This window comes from Geotrypetes seraphini, chromosome 17, assembly GCF_902459505.1.
Source record: "Geotrypetes seraphini chromosome 17, aGeoSer1.1, whole genome shotgun sequence".
Classification (NCBI taxonomy): domain Eukaryota; kingdom Metazoa; phylum Chordata; class Amphibia; order Gymnophiona; family Dermophiidae; genus Geotrypetes; species Geotrypetes seraphini.
Window position 1 is genome coordinate 998,456 of NC_047100.1, and position 21,531 is coordinate 1,019,986.

Here is a 21,531-nt window from a genome sequence, read left to right on the forward strand (position 1 = left end):
GGCAGCGGTCTTGAGCTGCAAACCTCCCTCCCTCCTTCCAGCCCCAAAACAGCAGAAGCAGGTGGCAATCCTGAGCCGTGATCCCCCTCCCTCCCTCACCTGAAGTGGCAGCTGGTCAGCAGGAGGCAGCACTCGAAACAGGCTGCTTGTGGTCATCCTCTGCAGGTCAGAAGAAAGGTTATAGGAAAATGTGGCTCTCTGGTAGAGCTGCTGTCTCTGCACCCAGAAGTTGTAAGATCAAATCCTGGTGCTGCTCCTTATGACCCTGAGCAAGCCACTTAATCCTCCAGTACCCACTGCTTTGAATATCAGCTTTGAAAATGCCAAAGCCACAAAAAGGCGATATACAAGTCCCCCCATTCCCATTTGCACAAGTAAACACTGTAAAAATAACCTTTTTAGTACCTGACATCTCTCTAATTTGTAAGCGCTACTGCGAAAATTCCTCGTAATGGATTAACACTTCCATTTTATTAATCATCTGTCAGGTTACAGCACCACAGCACTTCATGATGGACTTATTATGGGAATTCATTGGTGTTTATTTGTTTCACAAAAGATAACATAAAGTGTCGCTTTTTCAATGTGATTAATATTTTACCTTCTTGTGTATTCAGAAAGCTTGTATAAAGCAGTGTGTTAGCCATGTTAGTCCAATAAGAAGGAATCGGCATAGTCCCCATTTTTTTTTTTTATATCTGGCTCCTGTTTTTCTCACTGTCTTCCCTCTGTAGAACATGCTGGTATTGGGCAGGGAATAACTGAATACAGTATCTACCTTTTCTCTAGGTGAGAACTCTCATCTTCAGGTTTTAATCCTGTGCTCTAGACAGACTAGTACTTAAAGAGATTATTGCAGTATTTTACAATCAGAAGACAGGAAGGCGAGTGCTTTGATAGAAAGGATTCCTGTAGGTTTCTTCTTGCTGATGTAGTTTGTCTCCTGGTTTCTCCAGTGGACTCAGATGAAACAAATGGATATCAACCACATCATATACAAACGACACACCGGTAAATATTTTTCCCATCTGTCCTTTTTCAGTTCTTCCTGGAAACACCTGGGCTGTTTGTTTCCTTTCCTTGCTTTAGTCCCGTGTCCCTCAGATAATCCAAGTACTGAACTTAGAGTAAACCATCCCTCTCTGGCTTTCCATTCTGCTTGTGGTGGAGAGAGGAGGGATCTACCAGCCGCAGTGCAGGACTGTGCTCCTTTCCACCCAAATTGTGTGTGCTTACGATACTGGTAAAGATGTAGAGGGTGGAATGGTTTGGGTGAAGGGTCAAATAGATGCAGTGGAACTCATTATCTTCAATGTATTTGTTCCGATAGGACCCAAGGGGACTTTCTCCGATACCTTTAGTAGCGTTCTCCCTGGGAGACAGGAGACTCTAATTATAGTTGGGGACATGTGGTATAACACTCCTAGACAAAGATAACAGAAATCATAGGCCCCAAGAAGATGAAAGAAAGGCTTTGGACTTAGCCTACAGAACTGGGACTGGTAGCATGAAATGTTGCCGCTATTTGGGTTTCTGACAGGTACTTGACGTGGCCTGGGTTAGCCACTGTGGAAACAGGGCTAGATGGACCAGTGGTCTGACTGTATAGCAATTCTTATGTAAGCTTGTCGTATAGAAATGCAATCTGTCTGGGAATTGAATGGTGGATGTCATGGGAGGTTAAATGTGCACAGCCTGACTTGTCCTGAATTACTCTCTCCGCTGTAGCAATTTAAGTACATAAATCTTGCAGAAAGAACATTCAAATCTAATAGGACAAGCTGCAGTGTGTATACTGGAGTGGCTAAGTATCTACAGGATACATTAATGCTTCCTACTGAGGCGAGTGCATTAATGCATCTCAGCCCCTGTGTTCTGGAGTGCATGCAGTCTAAAGGAAAAATCTATGCATAACACTGTAGAGAGCTTGCTATGCAGGGAATGGAAGGCGAGAGTGTATGTATGTGTGGTGTGGTATGTTCCATGCTGCGTTTGTGTGCGCGCGCTTGTGTGGGTGTGTTGAGATATTTTCATATAGTGTTGAGGTATGGTGTTTCCATGTGGTGGTTAACAGTTAACAGTCCCTCTAGGATTGGCTGGGTATGAGCAAATTTTCTCTCAAATGAGCAACAAGTTCTAAAAAACCAACATTTTCCAGATTTGCAAGTATTTTTATGAGTGACACTTGGAGAATGTATAAGCAATTACTCATGTGGTACTCTTAGAGGGAACATAAGTGGTGTTGAGGTATGCTCCATATGGTGGTAGTGGGGTGTGCATGTAGATGTACAAGAGATCTTCATAATGTTTCTGCACTTTTATTTTTAAACACGATTTCTTAAATATCTGAAAAGCTGATGACATCACTTTTCCAGATAATCACCCTGTTTTGCCTGACTGACTAGTCACATGACTTTGTATGACACCCCTCTTACCACTTCTCCATGAAAATATGGAAGTGCAGAAACTTTTTGAAGAACCCTGGTACATTGGCAGTGTGTTTAGGATGGGCATGAGTGTGGAGGGGGCACTTTTTTCATCTTGCTGGCTCTGATTAGTGTTCTCTCCACTTCTGTTTCTTCTTTCTACCCCTTCCATATAGCACACTTACTTACCGTAACAGGTGTTATCTAGGGACAGCAGGCAGATATTCTCGCAACCCACTCACCTCCCCGTGGTTGGCTTCTTTGCTAGCTATCTGAACTGAGGACACGCTGAGGAGACGCATGCCCTAGACCGGGCGGGAGGGGCACGCGCGCATGCTTGCGAAAATGTCCGCTAGGGGGCTCCGTCGGTGACATCACCCACATGTAGAGAATATGCTGCCTGCTTGTCCTGGGATAACCCTTTTCCTTACCTTCCACTGTCCCCTGTCCCCCTGTTTGTCCGTCCATCCATCGACATCCATTTCTGAAGCTAAAACTTTACGCACGTGCAAGGACAGAAAAAGAGACTAGAGGACAGACGTACAGACAGATGTAAAGACCATTGACCGCAGGTGCTGTTGCTGGAGTGAAATGTGTCAATCTCACCCTCTGCTCCCGATCTCTAGATATTAGGAAATGCTAGGAACTGAGCTGCCTGTCTGAGGGTTTCTGAGAAGCAACGGAAGTGTTCCGGGGAGTAGAAAATGCTCTCCTGAATGTCCATGGCTATTACTGATTGAGGACAGAAAGCTCTTTGTTGGGCAAGATGGCATTTAATTCATACCTCAGCTGTGCAAGACCTATTCCTCTGACCATTCCCGTGACCCTATAGGTCTGTTATTGGGATAAGATATACTAGAGGAGAAGAGTCGGACAAAGCTTAATAGTACAAACTGACTGAGTGATGGTTTATGCTTTTACAACTTCTTCTTTGATGGATTATACACATTAGAGGACTGTTTATTACAACATAGAATAGCATTGCTGCTGAGCTTCTGTGTCCTCACAATTTATTATTATTCTTGCAAAGGATTCAGAGCAATAATTTATCATATCTTTTTGCACAAATTAAATCTGAACATCACAGCAGTTTTGACTTCAGTCTAGTTGGGATTTTTTCTACCAAGTTCTGCAAAATTGAGGACACGAGGGCCTGAACCGGTGTTTGGTCACAAGCAGAGAACCGAGGTAGTAGGGATGAAAGGGAGGGGAAAGCTGAACTTTTATTCTGTGTCTGTCTACAGGAGGGCACACAGCATCCCCTTCACGCTTTCCTCACACAGTGGAGCACACAAAGTAGAGAATGACACGGGGACAAATTTTTCCCGTCCCCACAGGAACTCATTTTCCCATCCCACCCCCATGAGCTCTTTTCCTGTCCCTGCCTCAAACTCTTTAAAATCTTAAGTGTTCGAGGGTTGTGCAGTTAAGGTAGAGCTTACAGGAATGGGACAGGGAAATTGAGTTCCTGCAGGGATGGGAAAAATTTGTCCCCATGTCATTCTCCAACACAAAGCCTCGTTCTCTCTCACACCTTTCCCACAATCACAGGTTCTCTGACATGTATTTTTAAATTTTTAGGTAAGATTTAATGATTTTGGAACATCCTAGGATGCAGAATGATCCACCACTTTCCAGATTCCCTGATGTTTCTACAGTAAAATATATTATGTTTTGCTGCATCATATATACTAGACTTGATCAGGCGCATGTGTCTGGGAAGGAGCCATTCTACCAGTCACTAAAGGCCCAAGAGAGTAAAACCTCTCCATTGCTTGACAGGAACTAAGTTCAGTTACACCAGGGGTCTTAGCGACACACCTTGTTGGGTTGTTGGGCTATCTCCCAATGAATATGCATGTAGATGTATCTCCTACATATTCAGTTAACCCTTCAGGAGCTGGCACTCCCTTAGAGAGTGAGCAGGACATTCGTTGACCTTGGCCAACTGTTGGGTCAATCCCCGACACCTAGTCAATAAAAAGGGATCTTCTTCTATAATTTTTAGGTGCATTTCACTTACACCATAGCACCTGCTGAAGAAGGTCTGTTTGTGCATCCATCCATAGACATAGCTTTCTTGGCATTTCCGTCTGAATAAAGGCACTAGGAAGAGCCAGACATGGAGGTCAGGCCCTGCTCCCCAAAAATGAGCAAGAGAAAGGAAAGTTGGCACCAAAGAGTAAAAAAATCCCACGGGTCATGATCGGGTGCTGCCAGGGACCCAACCCCTTTGCCCAGTGACGGAAGTCTCAGCGGTCAACAAGCATTTTGCTACTGGAGTTCTGTCACCTGTACCTTAACAAGAGCCACACGCTGACTCTAAATCTGAAAACAGTTTCTGTCTATCCCGTCCTGTTTTTAAGTTATGTGTCGGTTTGTGTTTAAATCATTTTCGCTATCGTGAAGCGTCAGTATTTTACCGTTTCTGTTTCACAATATTGCATTTTAGCACAGCTCATCGATCACATATACCAGTAATTTGAAAGTTTATATTAAAAAGTGATTGTGCTGCTTTTTCTACCTGTGAATTTTTATATTTTGTTGGTTTTTGTCTAAGATATTATCATTATTATGAACAGACGAGGTTGTGTTAACCATCCTGACAATTTCTGTTAGGTCTGCAGATAATTTACTGCACAAGATCAGTGAAAGAATCTGTTCAGCAGACTTCAAAGTGCATACAAGCATTATTTTGGCTGCAAAGCTGGCGACCAAGATAAAGCGTGGGCACCTCATGTGTGCTGCACTGTTAACACAGTGGCTGAATGGGAAACGGAAGAAGATGCCTTTCGCTATACCCATGGTGTGGCGTGAACCAACAAATCATTACTCAGACTGTTTATTTTTGCATGACAAAAATTGCTGGATGAAGAATGTGCCTTCATCTGAACTTTCGGCACATTGTGCTGTAGATGTGGAAGGGGAATTGGAATTGGATTCTCCGAGTCATGAGGAACAGGGAGTGGCCTAAGGCTCTGATTGGCCCAGACACCTAAGGCCTCTCCCCTAAGAGGGGGCCTTAAACAATCTGGGCCACTCAGAGCCTCTAGCCCCTCCCTGGTGCACCCCACTGGGGAGGGGAAGGCCCACCATTTTGAAGAGATGGGCATACTGGCTGGAGGGAGTAGGCAACCCTCCAGCCAGCCGAACTGAGCAAGGTAAGGAGGGGGTGGGAGTTGCATGGTGTTGGGAGTATCTCTACCACTGCCGGGGGGGGATGCATTGCAGTGGGAGGGAGTGGACATTCCTCTCGCTGCTAGGGGGGTGTTGGGTAGGGGGTTGCTTGACTTTGGTGGCTCGATTTTGTTTTTTGTTGGGGGGGTTTTTTGCATTTATTCTGCGCATGTGCCCATTGCTATCAACCTGCCAACCTCATTTGCATGAGTGTTTTTGGGAGAATGACTTGCTTTTTAAAAAAATCACTACAATTAACAGCTACGACAGCGGCCCTGTGGTTTTTAACACAAATTTTTGAGAATGTAGCCCTGAGTCCCTTGGTCCACAGTCTACTGCACTAACCACTAGGTTACTCATGCTAACCCGAAGTAAAGAAACAACAGAATTTGTGAAAGAAGAGAAAAAAACAAACTTCAAATACTAAGATCAGCAGGTGAGAAATAAGAAGAGGCAAATGCAAGTTCAGTGGGAAATACTTCAGGATCTATTCATTGATCATGAATGGTTAAGGAGGGGTGAATTGAAACATAAGGATAAGTGACTGATAGTTGCAGCCCAGGACAGTGGATTACAGATGAGATGATTTACAGCAAGCGCAGAAAAAAAAACAAAAAAAAAAAACGGATGCCACAGACATCTGTGGATTCTGTAAGAAAGAGCTGAAAAGTGTCACTCAACTCCTAGCTGGCTGTGAAGATCTAATGGCAGAAAATCTCTATAGAAAGGCACGCCAAAGTAATGCATCTCATCCACTGGAAACATTACATTGCTCCCACTGTTCTGGGTACCTCAGACCTCATTAAAAAGAATGTCCAAACACACTTGGATAAATTGCCTTTACATGTAGCATCATAGAGAGAAGCTCTCTGCCACAATGCAAGTAGAACCGAGATCATGCGCAAAAATAAGCCATTTGGAGACACTGTCCCTGAGAGCTTACCACAGCAGATCACATGAAAGTAGGGGAAACATGTACTTTGTACAATAACATAACAGCTGTCTTCTATGTGAAAATGTCCCTGTCCTAGAATGCAAAACTTAAATGACAGATCTGGAGATTTTTCAGTGTTCAGGCTGTCCTATAAGCAATAAAATACAGCACCTGAGATATGAACCTTGAAACGTGCAATGGCAAAATCCCCCAAACAGCCCATTGCACAATTCCAGTGACTGAATACGGAAGCAAGCCAGCACCTTATCACAAGATTTAATATCGCTCCTCTAGGCAACGGTGAGGAAATATCATCACATTTCCCCGTTGGTACAGAAGCTGTTGAAATTTCGAAAACAAAGCAGCAAGATGGATATTATGAGCTTTACCTGAGTTGCCAAAAAACAATTCATGGAGCACCGGGATCTACACCAGGCTGTGTATGTGAGAACTGACGCCGAATGAAACTTAGGCACAGATCCCCCAAATTCTGTCCTAGTATGTGCATCTGTAGTGAACGCCCCGACCTGCCCAGAGCCACACCCCCTTTTCAGCTGCGCTCATCTTTCTACAATAGCACCTAGCAAGATGCATGCATACATCTGTCATTGATTTGGGGACCAATTATTGACACTGGGTTACGTTGCCCATGCAACTGTGATGGGTGCTTATAGGTGGGTATTTGCTAGTGGAGCATGGGCGGGATATAATCAGGGCTCCCACTTGCATTTAGGTGCCCATATCTATGCCAGCTGTTCGTCTGCTGTAAATACAGGTGGTCTCCTCACCCCTACTTTTCCTTCTGCCAGCAGCTTACTCACCAAGGCCAAAATCTTCCTCGGTAGTGAATTAGCTCATTTGACAGCCCCCCCCCCTAATCATTTGGGCCCTGAACATATGTCTAGTTTGCTTATGCCTTTACCAATCGTTCATCCTTGGTGTGCCCAAATAGAAACTCCCGGGTATAAAACTGGCCCAAATAATATTTGATTCCTTTACTAGAACCATAAGGACTGACAAGGATCTTGCATTCCTTTCAACAGCTGTTGTTGAAGATTAGGTAGGACGGGTGCAGTGTGTCTAGAGAATTACTTACACCTTTCCAGTCTTAGGTTTATCATTTGCTGCCACTAGGAAGCCTGAGGAGTTCTGTGCATATAATGATTTATTGTGACTTACAAAAGAGGTACAGGAAAAACAGGAAGAAAAAACTTCCACACTACACACACAGCAGCAAATGAGTAGAGAGGATCAAAAAGAAGCAAAAACAATTGGAAGATATTGCTAAGGAAATCTTAAGGGTGATATTAAAGTGACGACGGATGCTAGGGTGCATAGGGAGAAGTACTGATGCCCCTGTATAAGACTCTGGTGAGACCTCATTTAGAACAGTGGTTCCCAACCCTGTCCTGGAGGACCATCAGGCCAATCGGGTTTTCAGGATTGCCCTAATGAATATGCATGGAGCGGATTTGCATGCCTCTCACTTCCATTAGATGCAAATCTCCCTAATGCATATTCATTAAGGCTAGCCTGAAAACCCGATTGGCCTGGTGGTTCTCCAGGACAGGGTTGGGAACCACTAATTTAGAATATTGTGTACAATTCTGGAGGCTGCACCTTCAAAAAGATATAAAAAGGATGGAGTCGGTCCAGTGGAAGGCTACTAAAATGGTGTGCGGTCTTCGTCATAAGGCGTATGGGGGCAGACTTAAAGATCTCAATCTGTATACTTTGGAGGAAAGGCTGGAGAGGGGAGATATGATAGAGATGTTTAAAAACCTACTTGATGTAAATGCGAATGAGTTGAGTCTCTTTTCATTTGAAAGGAAGTTCTGGAATAAGAGGGCAAAGGATGAAGCTCAGAGGTGATTGTCTCCACCACCTCTACTGGGAGACTACTCCATGTATCTACCACCCTTTCTGATCCTAAGACTGTCTGAATTGCCTTGGACCTTGGTGTGCACGGATTTAGGCTAGTAAATGTTCATATGCACAGCAGAGAGGGTTTATACAGCTCATTCTTCTGCAAACTGTAAGGGTCTTTTAGTAGTTCATACAGAATATTTTTCACTTTTGTTGATTTTCTGCTTTTAACTACTTCAGAGGAAGAAGGGCCCTTTATGGTCTTGGAAGCTTATTCATTTATTTATTTTAATTTCTTATAGGCATTTTCTGTCCCTGGACAAATGTGCGGCGGCAGCTAAGAAAGCAAATAGAATGTTAGGAATGGAAAAGAAAGATGAAAATGTCATAATGCCCTTGTATCGCTCTCTGGTACTTCTGAACCTTGAATACAATTATGTGTCAAATTAGGATCAATCCAGTGCAAATCATAACCTGTATTTTATGTAACCCGTTCTGAGCTCTTTGGGGAAAATGGACTAGAAAACAAATTAAATAAATAAAATACCGTGTGTAATTCTAGTCACCGTATCTCCGAAAGGATATAGCGGAATTAGAAAAGGTGCAGAGAAGATGATCAAAGGGATGGGACGACTTCCCTATTCGGAGAGGCTAAAGCAGCTAGGGCTCTTCAGCTTGGAGAAGAGACGGCTCAGGGGTGACATAAAATACCGACACACAACGTATAATTACAAGGGGGTGCTGGAAAGTTCTCAGCCCAACCAACCAACTTCCTTCCCTTCTGAGCTAATTTGCAGAAACGAAATTCTGTGTTTTGACATTGATTGAACCATATCCACATCATTCTCTTCTTGGTTGGGCTGAGAACTTTTCAGCACCCCCTCATAAACTTTGGAATTTGTTGCAGTCAGTTAGCTTAGCAGGATTTTAAAAAGATTTGCATAATCTCCTAAAAGAGCAGTGCATAGGCCATTAATGAAATGAACTTGGGGGGAAATCCACTGCTCATTATGTTACTACTTGGGATCTAGCTAGGTACCTGGGTTGGCCACTTGGGCTTGATGGATCTTCGGTCTGTCCCAGTACAACAATTCTTATATTCTTTCTGTGGGCCAAGTATAGAACAATCGAGCCATTGTGACATCACCGATGAGGCATTGGTGGAATGAGGCATTATGACGTCACAATCTCAGCTCTGGAATGTTGCTATTCTTTGGGTTTCTGCCTGGTACTTGGGGCCTGGGTTGGACACTTGGGCTTGATGGACCTTCGGTCTCTCCCAGTAGGGCAATTCCTATGTTCTTAGATTGTCCAAAGATCACAAGGAGCCACAGTGGAATTTGAATCATTGCTCAATTCACTTTCATTTATCATCAATCTAGCCATACTGGTTTCAAAACGTGGGTTTCTTTTAATTTTTATGGCTGCACGATTTATAATTGAAAGAGCTTCCTTTTCAATGATGTGCCCTTCTTTCCTTTTCTTAGTTGGCATAATCTTTACCAGACAGACATGGGGAGGTAAGGCAGAGGCTTCTTTAAGCTTCGTAGCAATCCGTCCAGCATAAATATTTAAAAGATGAAGTTGCTCCATCAGCCCAGCAGGGGTTGAATAATTCATGAGGAGAGCAGCCCTGTCTCTGCTGGGAAAAGTGTGAGAAGCAGGAATCAAAGAGCTGCTGGAGGTGGGAAAGTGCTACAGCCAGATGGGAGACTTGTAGACAGATGCAAAGGGTCAGGCTGCTTATGTTCTTTCATTTTCGTGCAGGTGAAATAGGAAGTTCAATAGTCTTGGGTTGTTAAAATTTATTTTAAGATGATTGTTAAGTTGCTTTAATATATTGTTATGCAAATTGAATTCCTAATTATATCTGGTTCTTCCTGATGTACACTGCCTTAGGTGAATCTCTTCCTCAAGACAGTTTATAATAAGTAAATGAACAATTAAGGTAACACATAGCAGCATAGTGAGTGACAGCAGATAAAGACCAGTATAATCCATCTGGTTTGCCAAACAAGACAGCCACAGTTGCACCTGTCACTCCATTCAGGTCCCCCCCCCCATGTCCAGTTTAAATTGCTAAGGTTCTTGAAGTTTTGCTTGGATTTCATCCTTTTTCCAGGCACGTTGGAATTCCATCCCTGTTTCCCTGGGTGGGTATTATAGGCATCCACCACTTCTTCATCAAAATGTATTTCCTGATGTTACTCCTGAGTCTAAGAGGCTGCAACCTCAACCCATGCCTTCCAGCTCTACAAATTCCCCATCTCTGAAAAAGATTTATTTGTATGTTACATTTAAATGTTTCTATTATATCTCGCCTGCATTCGTCTAGGTTGTGCATATTAAGGTCCTCGTATTCTATATATGGCGTCTAAAAACATCAGATCCGACTAGAACGGTGCTTCATGTGTTTCTAGAAGGTGCAGGCATAGAGGCCAGCTAAAATCACGCTTAAATGCGTGTGCATTGGGCTTATTCTATACCAGTGTTCTTCAACCACTGGTCCACGGTGCGATCAATGCGGCGTCTTCGGGCCGGCTCCCTGAGTGCTGCAGTGCACAAAGCTGTGGGAAAAGGCTTCTGCGCCTGAACCAGAAGCCTTCTCTCTGACATCGCAACGTCAGATGAAGCGTCGCTGTCCACGGCTTTGTGCACTGCAGCACTCGGGGAGCCGGCTCGAAGACGCTGAATTGATCACACAGTGGATTGGCCCGAAGATAACACTGGGGGGGGGGGGGCAGGCCAGAAGGCAAGGCACAGTATGGATGAAGAGAACGCATTTGGAAATGCCCACTTTCTTGAGGATATAAGGTGGGCTGGACCTCATTGACACATACTGGTCAGCAGAGCTGTAGCCTCGCTTGGGAAGATATCCGATGGCTTTTCTTCAACTAATTTGCCAAAATAAACAAAACTCCCACACTGGAATCCTCTGATAATAGAGAATTGACCATTTCCCAGATAATGCCCAAAGACCTAGAGCAGGAACCCATCAAACTAAGGGCCAAAGAATCATCTTTTCACAGTTCAAAAATCTTCGCTTATGTAACTACATAGCTGGCTACATTAAGAGAGGAACAGTGAATGTGCGCAATGAGCAGCTGCCAAATTTGAGAACTGACCTGCGGAATTCTATGTCATTTTGTCGCTGTTTAAACAAAGATACGACTGGTTTTAGGTGAAAGATATACTGGATGAATACCAGTTTTAGAATTATTATCCTTACACTGCCTTTTACTAAGTCGCAGTAGAGGTTTCTGCTCCGAAGCTGCTCTGACGATCGTGGAATTCCACTTTGAAGATGTTTGTAACCGAGTGCGGCAGATTTCACACCTGAGCGCTGCAGTACAGGTTCTTTGAAAAAGCCCAGGCGAAACGCGTTAGAACCCAGCTTTCTTCAGATAAGTTTTCATGTTTTACATTACATTACATTGATGTCTTCTGTCCCGCCAATACCTTTCAGTTCTAGGCGGTTTACAACAAGAAATTAGCCTGGGCATTCCCAGGGAGATGACAAGGTTGAGAGCTATAGTATGCGTCGGGATCTGGGAAGGGTCGATACGCTTTGGTTAGATCATTTCACAAATTTCTTTGAATTTACACATTGATTTCTTTGAATATGAATTTGTACACCATGACTCGCATGCAATGATTAGAGGTGATTACTTCAGACGCTCCATCCTGCGGACTTGTTCCGCAGTCTGAGCACTTAAAGAGATATGCATACGAGTTGCAGTTTTGAATCACCTTTGCTTTAAAACAAGTAGTGTCACTTCCATTTTTTGTTCTTGGGTACTTTAATGAAATACCATGTGTGTGTGCTGTGGATGGCGGGATGCCCCTCTGTTCCTCTGCATGCTCAGTGCCTCTCTTTAGCACTTCTGGCTTGTGCGCACACAGTGTGGAGAGATGAATCTTAAGTAGGATTTAATGTTGCAGTCAGCCATTACAAAATACCAGACACATACATATGTAAAGAAACGATTCTATTTCTCTTTCACTGCAGTGGTAACCAGTGGCGTAGCGAGGGTGAGAGGCACCCCTCCTCCATGTGCATCACTTCGCTTCCCCCTTACCTCTAACGTTCCTGGTGTGAGCTGCAACCCCCAAGCGACGTCAGAGGAAGAGTCAACGCTGGTGTGACAGCAGCTTGGGGGTTGTTCTTTGTGCCAGGAATGTTACAGAGGTACGGGGGAAGGGAAGTGGTATGCGTGCAAAGCGGGGGGAGGGCGGAGAGGAAGACGGGCAATAGCACCTGGGGTGGATTGCCCCTGGTGGTAACTGTGCTCTAATGAGTCATTCAAAATATAGGGACAGTTTACTAAGGTGCTCTGAACACTAATGAACCAGATTTTATGTTTTAGTGGGGGGGGGAGCATATTTGGGGGTGGAGTAGGCCTCCCCTGCACTAATTGATCAGCACATGGTTCGTGTGGGAGTCTTACTGCCTAGTCGTAAGGACTTAGATGCTAATGGCTGAACACTAATTGGGAAATGGAAAATGCAGCCAGTGCATGGGGGGAACCCAGGCAGCAATAACAGCAAGGCCCCATAATAATTCAATCCCAGTTGATCAAATAATGCATCACGTTACAAGCAACCCACTTACCTGCTGTTCTCGGTGAAGTTCCAAATCCCTGAAGTCTCCTCGAGTCATACAGGTGTTTCAATTCTCTCTGGAAATAAATAAGTGCAAAATTGGTCTCTGAGGACGTCTCAATATAACTATTCAACTTCCCACTATGGATCCGAGTTACGCCTCCTTTGGCATCTTCAGGGGACTTACATCACTCACATATTCCCAGTTTTGATGCCTTGTTTAAACCGGCTCAATTTAGGCACCCCGGGGGCAGTGGGCGCCTCATTTTAGGTGCCTCAATGCTACGTAGGGGGAAACTATTCTCTAATAGCCTCTGGGCGCCCGTAATCTGGCATCAGCGCATCTCCTATTTATGTGCTCACAGCAATATCCACCATAGACCTGGTCATGTAAATGCAACATGGCACACATAACCGAAAGTATTCTGTAAGTTACACGTGCATGAGGCAGCCCAGCCCTTCCCTCTCTCGTATGCCACCCAGAAGGTTGCACAGATTGGCACTTCACATGTATTTAGAAAATAAATGTAACCAGTCAGGAGGGATAAACACAAAAAGCAAAAGTGGCCTGTTGAGTTTGTGTAGTTCTCCCACGTCTTGGTCTTGAAAGGGGGCAGCTGGAGTTCTATAATGCGGAGCTAAGAGCATGTGTACGCAGGGTCTAGAGGAGGAAGGCTGAAGAGAGGCTGCCAGTGGTTCAATGGGTGATCTGGAAGTAGGTTGGGTTAGCAGAAGGCGACCGTGGTGAAGGCCGAGACCAGCGACTGGACGGGGAAAACAGACCCTGAAGACCTGGGATAACGGGAAAAAGGCATTAAGGAAGAGTTGCTGCGTATGTTTACTCATGTCTGTCTATACTGTGACCGGTCGCGGCCAAGCTGGGTTCAGCAAGTGACCAAACCCAGCACACAAACCTCAGCCAAGCAGTTTTGTGAGGTTCTTTTGGTAGCTCAACACAATTTCAGCCTTATATTGATCTGGAACACAATCCAATTTCTCCCAGCCCTCTTTATCATGAGCAGATTAACTTATCTCCATTCCTTCCATGCTGGGCAATTCTGTTTCTTCTACCTCCGTATTACAAGCAAGGTCATCATCAGCCATCTCACTATCTTGCCCAAACAAAGACTCACCCTTCTCATTGCATTTAAATGCAAGCAGTGTCTCACTTCCGGCTCACCACACAATTGTTTCCCACGTACTCACCTTTATAGGACCCCCAGGGACCCTGAAGAAGACTTTTTTGTCGAAACGCGGACCATGTTGGGTCCTGTATCCCTAGTGGACTAGGTCTTTTAAGGCTCTTATGTGGATGATTTCAGTGGACCTTTGGAACTCTGACACTTTCAAATAAAGTCCATTTATGAACATCGTCACTCCACAGAGTTTTTTTTTGGTTTTCTCTGGATTTTCTTCTTTGTGGATATTTTGGGGTCAATTCCTTTTGTTTTGTAGGTAAAGCTAAACCAGATTTGCCTGCTTTAGGCGGGGCTTTAGGAGGCTTCATTGCTGTAAGCTTGGCTTGTAAGAATTTGAGACTCTCCTTAGCAGGCTTAGGAATACTTTCAAGGGTTTTAACCTCATTTCCCTTTTCTGCAAGGCTTCCTCGCTAGGAACACGGACAGCCCTGTGACAATACACACACACACACACGTCATGGAATGCGTCATTTAGGTAGTGACTTTACACGTTCTTATGAATCACGCCTCAGTGTTGGGACTGAACCCCTGTAAAGCTCATTCTACAGACACTATGAACTTCACTAGTGAACAACACGAACTTGAAATGAATTAATGTGAAGAAATTGACCAGCAAAGTGAAGATGAAATGATGTTACAGAATTTAATACCAGCAAAAATCTGACAGAAAAAAATCCAGCAGCCGTATCTGACATAATTGATAAAGGCGTGGCAAATTAACAAGTTAAGGCAAAATTAGTTATGAAGAAACCTCAATCTTCCAAAGTAAAAATGTGAATTCCATGCAAAAGAAACAATTACAGGATGCCGTCTTTCTCCTTTTATCTGAAGTTGCCAGTGATGATTTCTCCGCAATTCATTACTCCAGGCCCTTATCTGCTGCTGAAAGGGGCTCCAGGCACACCATGGAGCGCTTTAACTCTTTCAGGATGGAGCATCTAATTTATTTCCTTAGCATAATTGACTGAAATTTGTGAATAAGAGGGTTTTTTTTTTTTTTTAAATTCTTTATTTTCATTTTATAGTATTGACATAATATTAGTCAAAACAAAGAAAAAATACAATACCAGTTCAAACTTTTAAGATGAGGCAATAATCAATAAGAAAAATATACATTAGAAACACAAAAACAAAACAAAAAGTTTCTTTTCTCATCATAAAGGCAAAACATTAGACCCAAATATAAAATTTTACTGGATTGTAACATTAGACCTCAATTAAAGGGGGAGAAAGCAATACAATAGCTGAAACCATTATCAAATAATACAAAGAAAATAAAAGATGGTAGCAAAGGAGAACAAGAACCTTATTAATGAGCTGAATTGAAACAAAAATTCTCTCAAGAATTCTAAATTTGCTCTTTAGCAGAAATAAATTTTGTCAACTGCTGAGGTTCGTGAATAATAGGTTTTAAAATCTCTCTATATCCCGTTATATTAATGTTTCCAATTTGGGAGGCATCAGTAGGGTTCACAGAGCTCTCCTTACAGATGTTCAGTTACTTCTTTGCAGAAGTTGTCTTATTCCCTGGACTTTGTATCACGGACACCTGGAATCTGTGTAACTGAAGGCTTGCAAGAGTCATGAGGGCGATTCATCAAGCATGAAATTATGAATCTGGAACTAACTCAAGTTCTTTCTTTCTTCCTGCGACAGCCATCACCAAGTTTTAGGCCTCCAGAAACACCCCGTTGTCCTTGTAAAACTATCTCTCTACATATCCAAGAATAAATATTGAGCTCATAGAATAATTTAAGCTTTAACTTCAAGCACTCTGCTCAAATGGCACAAAGGCTCACAAAAATTGTCTCTATCACTTGTAGCAATTACAAAATCTCTCTCCATATATTGAAAAGACAAATTGACCCAGTGGTCCACGTCAAGATAATGTCACAACTGGACAACTGCAATTCCCTCCATACTGGTCAAACCAAAAAAACCACTTCCAACTAATCAGAATGCTGTAAGAGGTGTGACCACATCACACCCTGATGCGAAGAGAAGCACATGTTGTAGGCAATCGGCCGCCACCGGCACCTCTCCTTCTCTCCGGCCCTTTTCCTTGAAGGTACCCCCCACTGCCGGTGCAGGGCCCACTTGAAGGGCCTTTGTGCATGCGCTGATGTCAACGTGATGATGTCATGCGTGCATGCGACATCATCACAGCAACATTGCACACTTCTGGGTTTAGTGTGCCCCAGCTAAAGATTGCGAGATACTGCCTTATGGGGTAAATTTAAAACTTAGGTTTGATTTTCAAGGTCCTCAGACAGAATACCTAAAGAATAAATTAGCCCTCTATGCCTCTAAGATTCTCTCAATGAGCATTACTATCTGTACCCTCATAAAAAGAAATTGCATGATGCAAAGAAGCATGGGATGAACATGAGGATCTAGAATCAGAAAATAATATTAAATATTTAACTAAGGCCAGTACTGGGCAGACTTGCACAGTCTGTATATGGCCGTTTGGGGGAGGATGGGCTGGAGTATTTCGGCAGTGTACCGGGTAGAGTTTTGGATTCTTGCCCAGAAATAGCTAAGAAGAAAAAATTTAAATTGAATCAGGTTGGAACCTCATCTTCCATTCTATTAATCCTCCTCCTCCCTTCCTCTATCTCCTCCCTCTGCCTCTACTATTTAATGTCCCCTAATCTGAATCCCTTAAACTGAATCTCCCTTTGCCTCTACTATGTATTCGTCCCCTAAATTGTAACTTCCTGGAAATGTCCAGCTGTCTTCTACTGTAATCCGCTTAGAACTGCAAGGTACAGGCGGAATAGAAGTCAGTAATATAATGTTGGGCAGACTGGATGGACCATTCGGGTTTTTATCTGCCGTCATCTACTATCTACCAGCAGGCCTCCCTCAGGTGTAGCCTCCCAAACTCTGGAACTTACTTCCAGAGGTTTTCATTGGTATTATCCAGACATTATATTATACTGCATATACTCGAATATAAACTAAGTTTTTGCACCAAACTAATGGCCCAAAAATGAGGATCTGAGTTTATATTCAAGTCCTCCTCCCTCCGCCCAAACTGGCATACTTTCTCTGCATCCGTGAACCAGCAGTATTGCCGCTGGAAGTCTTGGCAGCTATTTTTACTGCAGAGAGAGCATAGGTAGGAGCAAGTGGGAATCACTCCTACCCCAAAGTGCCACCAGACCACCGGGGAAGCACGGCAGAGCTGGGTCGGGAGGGGGGAGAAGAAGAGGGAAGGAAATGGAAAACAACACTGCTGGGAGTGGGGTTAGTCATCCTATTCAGGGGGAAGAGGGAGAGAGGGAAGGGAATGCAATGCTGCCAGTTTATGAAGGGGTATGGCATGGTGATGGTGGGGAACATCTGCCAGTTCATAGGGGGCACTGAAGTTGAGAGAACTCTGCCGATGGGGGGGAGGGGTCAAGACCGATGGAGGAGAGACACTACTGGGAGGCAGAGTGTTGGGAATGGCTGACACCATAGGGAAGGTAAGGGGAAGAATGGTGACATATAAATCCTCAGGTTTGCTCAGGATGGAGCAAAAAAAAAAAAAAAAAAGTATCTTGGTTTATATTCAGATGGGTTTATATTTGAGTAAATATGGTTTCTATGTTATTTGAATGCTCTTCCATGCTGTCTTTTACAGTATTCTTTATATTATACCGATATTCATCATATTCTTGCTGTTTGCTGTAAATGTGTATATTTCTGATACTGTATCATGCTAATCCTATTTTTAGGTCAATCTGCCATCTCCAGATTCACTGATTGGATTTGGTCACTGCTGCTAACAAAATTGTAATGGTAACTGTTTGTGCCGTTCACTGCCTTGGGTGATTCTCTTCATAAAAGCAGATAATAAATCCGGATAGATAAATAAAGATCTTGTGTGTATTGATTTTACTCATGCAATGATGTATTATCTCAGAAAGACCTCAAGATGTTCTGCTGCCACAGTTCTGGCCAGATCTTAGGGCAATGTGAATATCTGGAAAGGGGATTTATAACAAGACAAATTAATTTAAAGGATAACCTCCCTATACAGTGGGAAAGCTGTGAAATTCAAAAAGAAATGACTGTGTGTAACACCTAATACATCTGTAGAATGGATTTCTTCAGCTCTTTGCTTTTTTTTGTTCAATATTTAATTATGAAAAACCCATTAACTGTAAAGAGCGAAGAGGACAGAAATTCTGTAGCACTGCCAAAAAAACTGCACCAGGATTAAAGGGAGGAGCAATCAGAAAACAACTTTTGGACTATGATCCTTTCAAGTCAGATTGGGAAGTTTAATATCAAGTTATTTGATATATCGCCAATATAAAACCAAAGTCAAAATATAAGTGGTTCACTATAGAATAAAAATATGGGAGGGAATCAGAACATGAGGAAAGAACGATAGGGAAGGATTACAATAAAATCATGGGCAAGGAAAATAAAGGGGAAAAGAAGAAAACATAAGGAAAAATGGGTAAAATGTTCTTATTCAGTGATGAGCTCATGAGGAGTCAATTGAGGTTAATGCAAGTGATCATTTTTATGGCGCTACAATCAAAGTCTTTGTTCTGTTAAAATTGATTAACCACAACAATCAATATTCTCCCAATTCCCCCATTGATAAGACAGTGAAAATAAGATTCACATCATTAGCATGCAAACGATCATTTACCTCCCCAACTCTTGCAGACAGCACTGATAACAATGACATAGGAAAATGTAGGAGGGAGGTTCTGGAAGCCCAATTTAGGCTCTTAGGTAGAAAGCTGAAATCCAGATCCTCCAGGGTAGCATTTTCAGAAATGCTCTCTGTTCCCTAAGCAAAGCTCTGAAGTCTCAAACTCTTTATCTTGGTCTGCCAGTTTTATTCATCAATCCCTCATATCTGATGGCTCATCAAAGTATGAGAAAAAACAGGGAGGCATGGAGGGAAGTATAGGACAAAGATTGAAACAAAAGCCAAGAAAGCTTAAGTGAAAGAAAAGCCTCAGACAAACGGAGAGGTGGAGGACAGTCTTCCACCCAAGCATCAGAGGCAAAAAGTGAGCCAAAAAATAGCCGAAACAGGCCATAACCCAAAAGGGAAATGAAGCACAACTATTATCAGATGAACGAATGATGAAGTTCAAAGGGCTGAAAAGAATCTCTAGGCTGATTTCGGAGGTTATCACTTTTTGAAAGAAAGTGAACACAGTTTTCTTCTTCTATGCTTTTGATTTATGCTGGTATCGGATTGTTTGAGTGATTATTTAATGCCCATGTTTATTGCATTGCCCTGAAAGGAAAATGAAATGAAGCAAATAAAAAATCCTGCAAAGAAAAGAGACTATTTGGCCGAACCAGCTGCGGAAATGAAGAAAGAACAAAGCTCCCCTCAGAGAACATCTGCCACCCTGGTCCCAAGGCCAGAGCTTGGGGCATTTGTGGTTCTGCGCCCGGGGGGCCTGGGCTGCTCCCACTTTTCCCATTCATTTTCCACATACTCTAATGGTCATTTCTATTGGGGGGTTTCATGACCCCCCCAAGCCCACCTGCTCCCGCCTTTGCCTTCAGCTGACGCCGCTGCACGAGTCTGAAGCAAACAGGTGGCAACTAGACCGTCTCGAGCAGGTGCCGTCGACGCAGGTGGAGGCGCGTAGGAGCCGCTGAGGCCGTGAGGGAAAAGGAACGGCGCATGCGCCAACACGTTCCCCACCTCCCCACGTGCCCCGAGGAAATCCACACAACACATGCAAATAAGTCAAGTGGCTCTAAAGTGTTTTCTTTATTTTTTATTTCTGTATTTTTGAAAATCTTCAATAAATTTTCAAGCAAAAAAAAAAGAAAAAAACCCCAAATCCATAATAAAATAAAATCAACCCGTGGGCGGGAAAATCAACATACAATTTAAAGAAGCTGAAACTGATGGGGAAAATCTATGTAGAATAGTAATGTAGTAATATCGCCAAAAGCCAGTGAATGTGCTTGAAAAGGGCTTTTAAGCCTAAGATCCCGTATTTCCATTATAGTGTCGCCATCTGGTGGAAAAGGTAAAAATAGACAAGGAATGTGAATGGGCTTTTAAGCCAAAGATCCACTATTTCCATTATAGTGTCGCCATCTGGTGGAAACGGTAAAAATAGACTGAATGTGAATAGGTGGCAAAAAGTAAAAAATCCACTATTTCAATTACAATAGCGCCATCTGGTGGAAAAGGTAAAAATAGACTGAATGTAAATAGGTGGCAAAAAGTAAAAAATCCACTATTTCAATTACAATAGCGCCATCTGGTGGAAAAGGTAAAAATAGACTGAATGTAAATAGGTGGCAAAAAGTAAAAAATCCACTATTTCAATTACAATAGCGCCATCTGGTGGAAAAGGTAAAAATAGACAAGGAATGTGAATGGGCTTTTAAGCCAAAGATCCAGTATTTCAATTATAGTGGCGCCATCTGGTGGAAACGGTAAAAATAGACTGAATGTGAATAGGTAGCAAAAAGTAAAAAATCCACTATTTCAATTACAATAGCGCCATCTGGTGGAAAAGGTAAAAATAGAGTGAATGTAAATAGGTGGCAAAAAGTAAAAAATCCACTATTTCAATTACAATAGCGCCATCTGGTGGAAAAGGTAAAAATAGACTGAATGTAAATAGGTGGCAAAAAGTAAAAAATCCACTATTTCAATTACAATGGCGCCATCTGGTGGAAAAGGTAAAAAGAGACAAGGAATGCGAATGGGCTTTTAAGTCAAAGATCCAGTATTTCAATTATAGTGGCGCCATCTGGTGGAAACGGTAAAAATAGACTGAATGTGAATAGGCTGCAAAAAGTCAAAGATCCAATATTTCAATAACAATGGCGCCATCTGGTGGAAAAAGGCAGTAAATGTGAATAGGCTGCAAAGTAAAAAATATTTAAAATAATTCTGTAATGGCGCCATTATTTTTAAATATTTTTTACTTTGCAGCCTATTCACATTCACTGTCTGTTTTTACCATTTCCACCAGATGGCGACACTATAATGGAAATACGGGATCTTTGTCTTAAAAGCCCTATTCAAGCACATTCACTGGCTTTTGGCGATATTACATATATAACTGCTTTTACACCTCAGCAGCAGCGGAATTATCCGCAACTACCAAGAGTACACAGACCCGATCCAACCAAGAGTGTGAGCTCCACCTCCCCCTGCAGTCCACTAGGAAGATCAACTGTTTTTTACACCTAAGCAGCAACAGGATCAGCCACCACTACCGAGAGCCCTTTGCCCTGATCCAGCCAAACAAGTAAGCTCTTCCCCCAGCATTCCGTTGGAAAAATCAATATGCTTGCTTTTAAATATTATCAGAAGTAGGAGATCAAC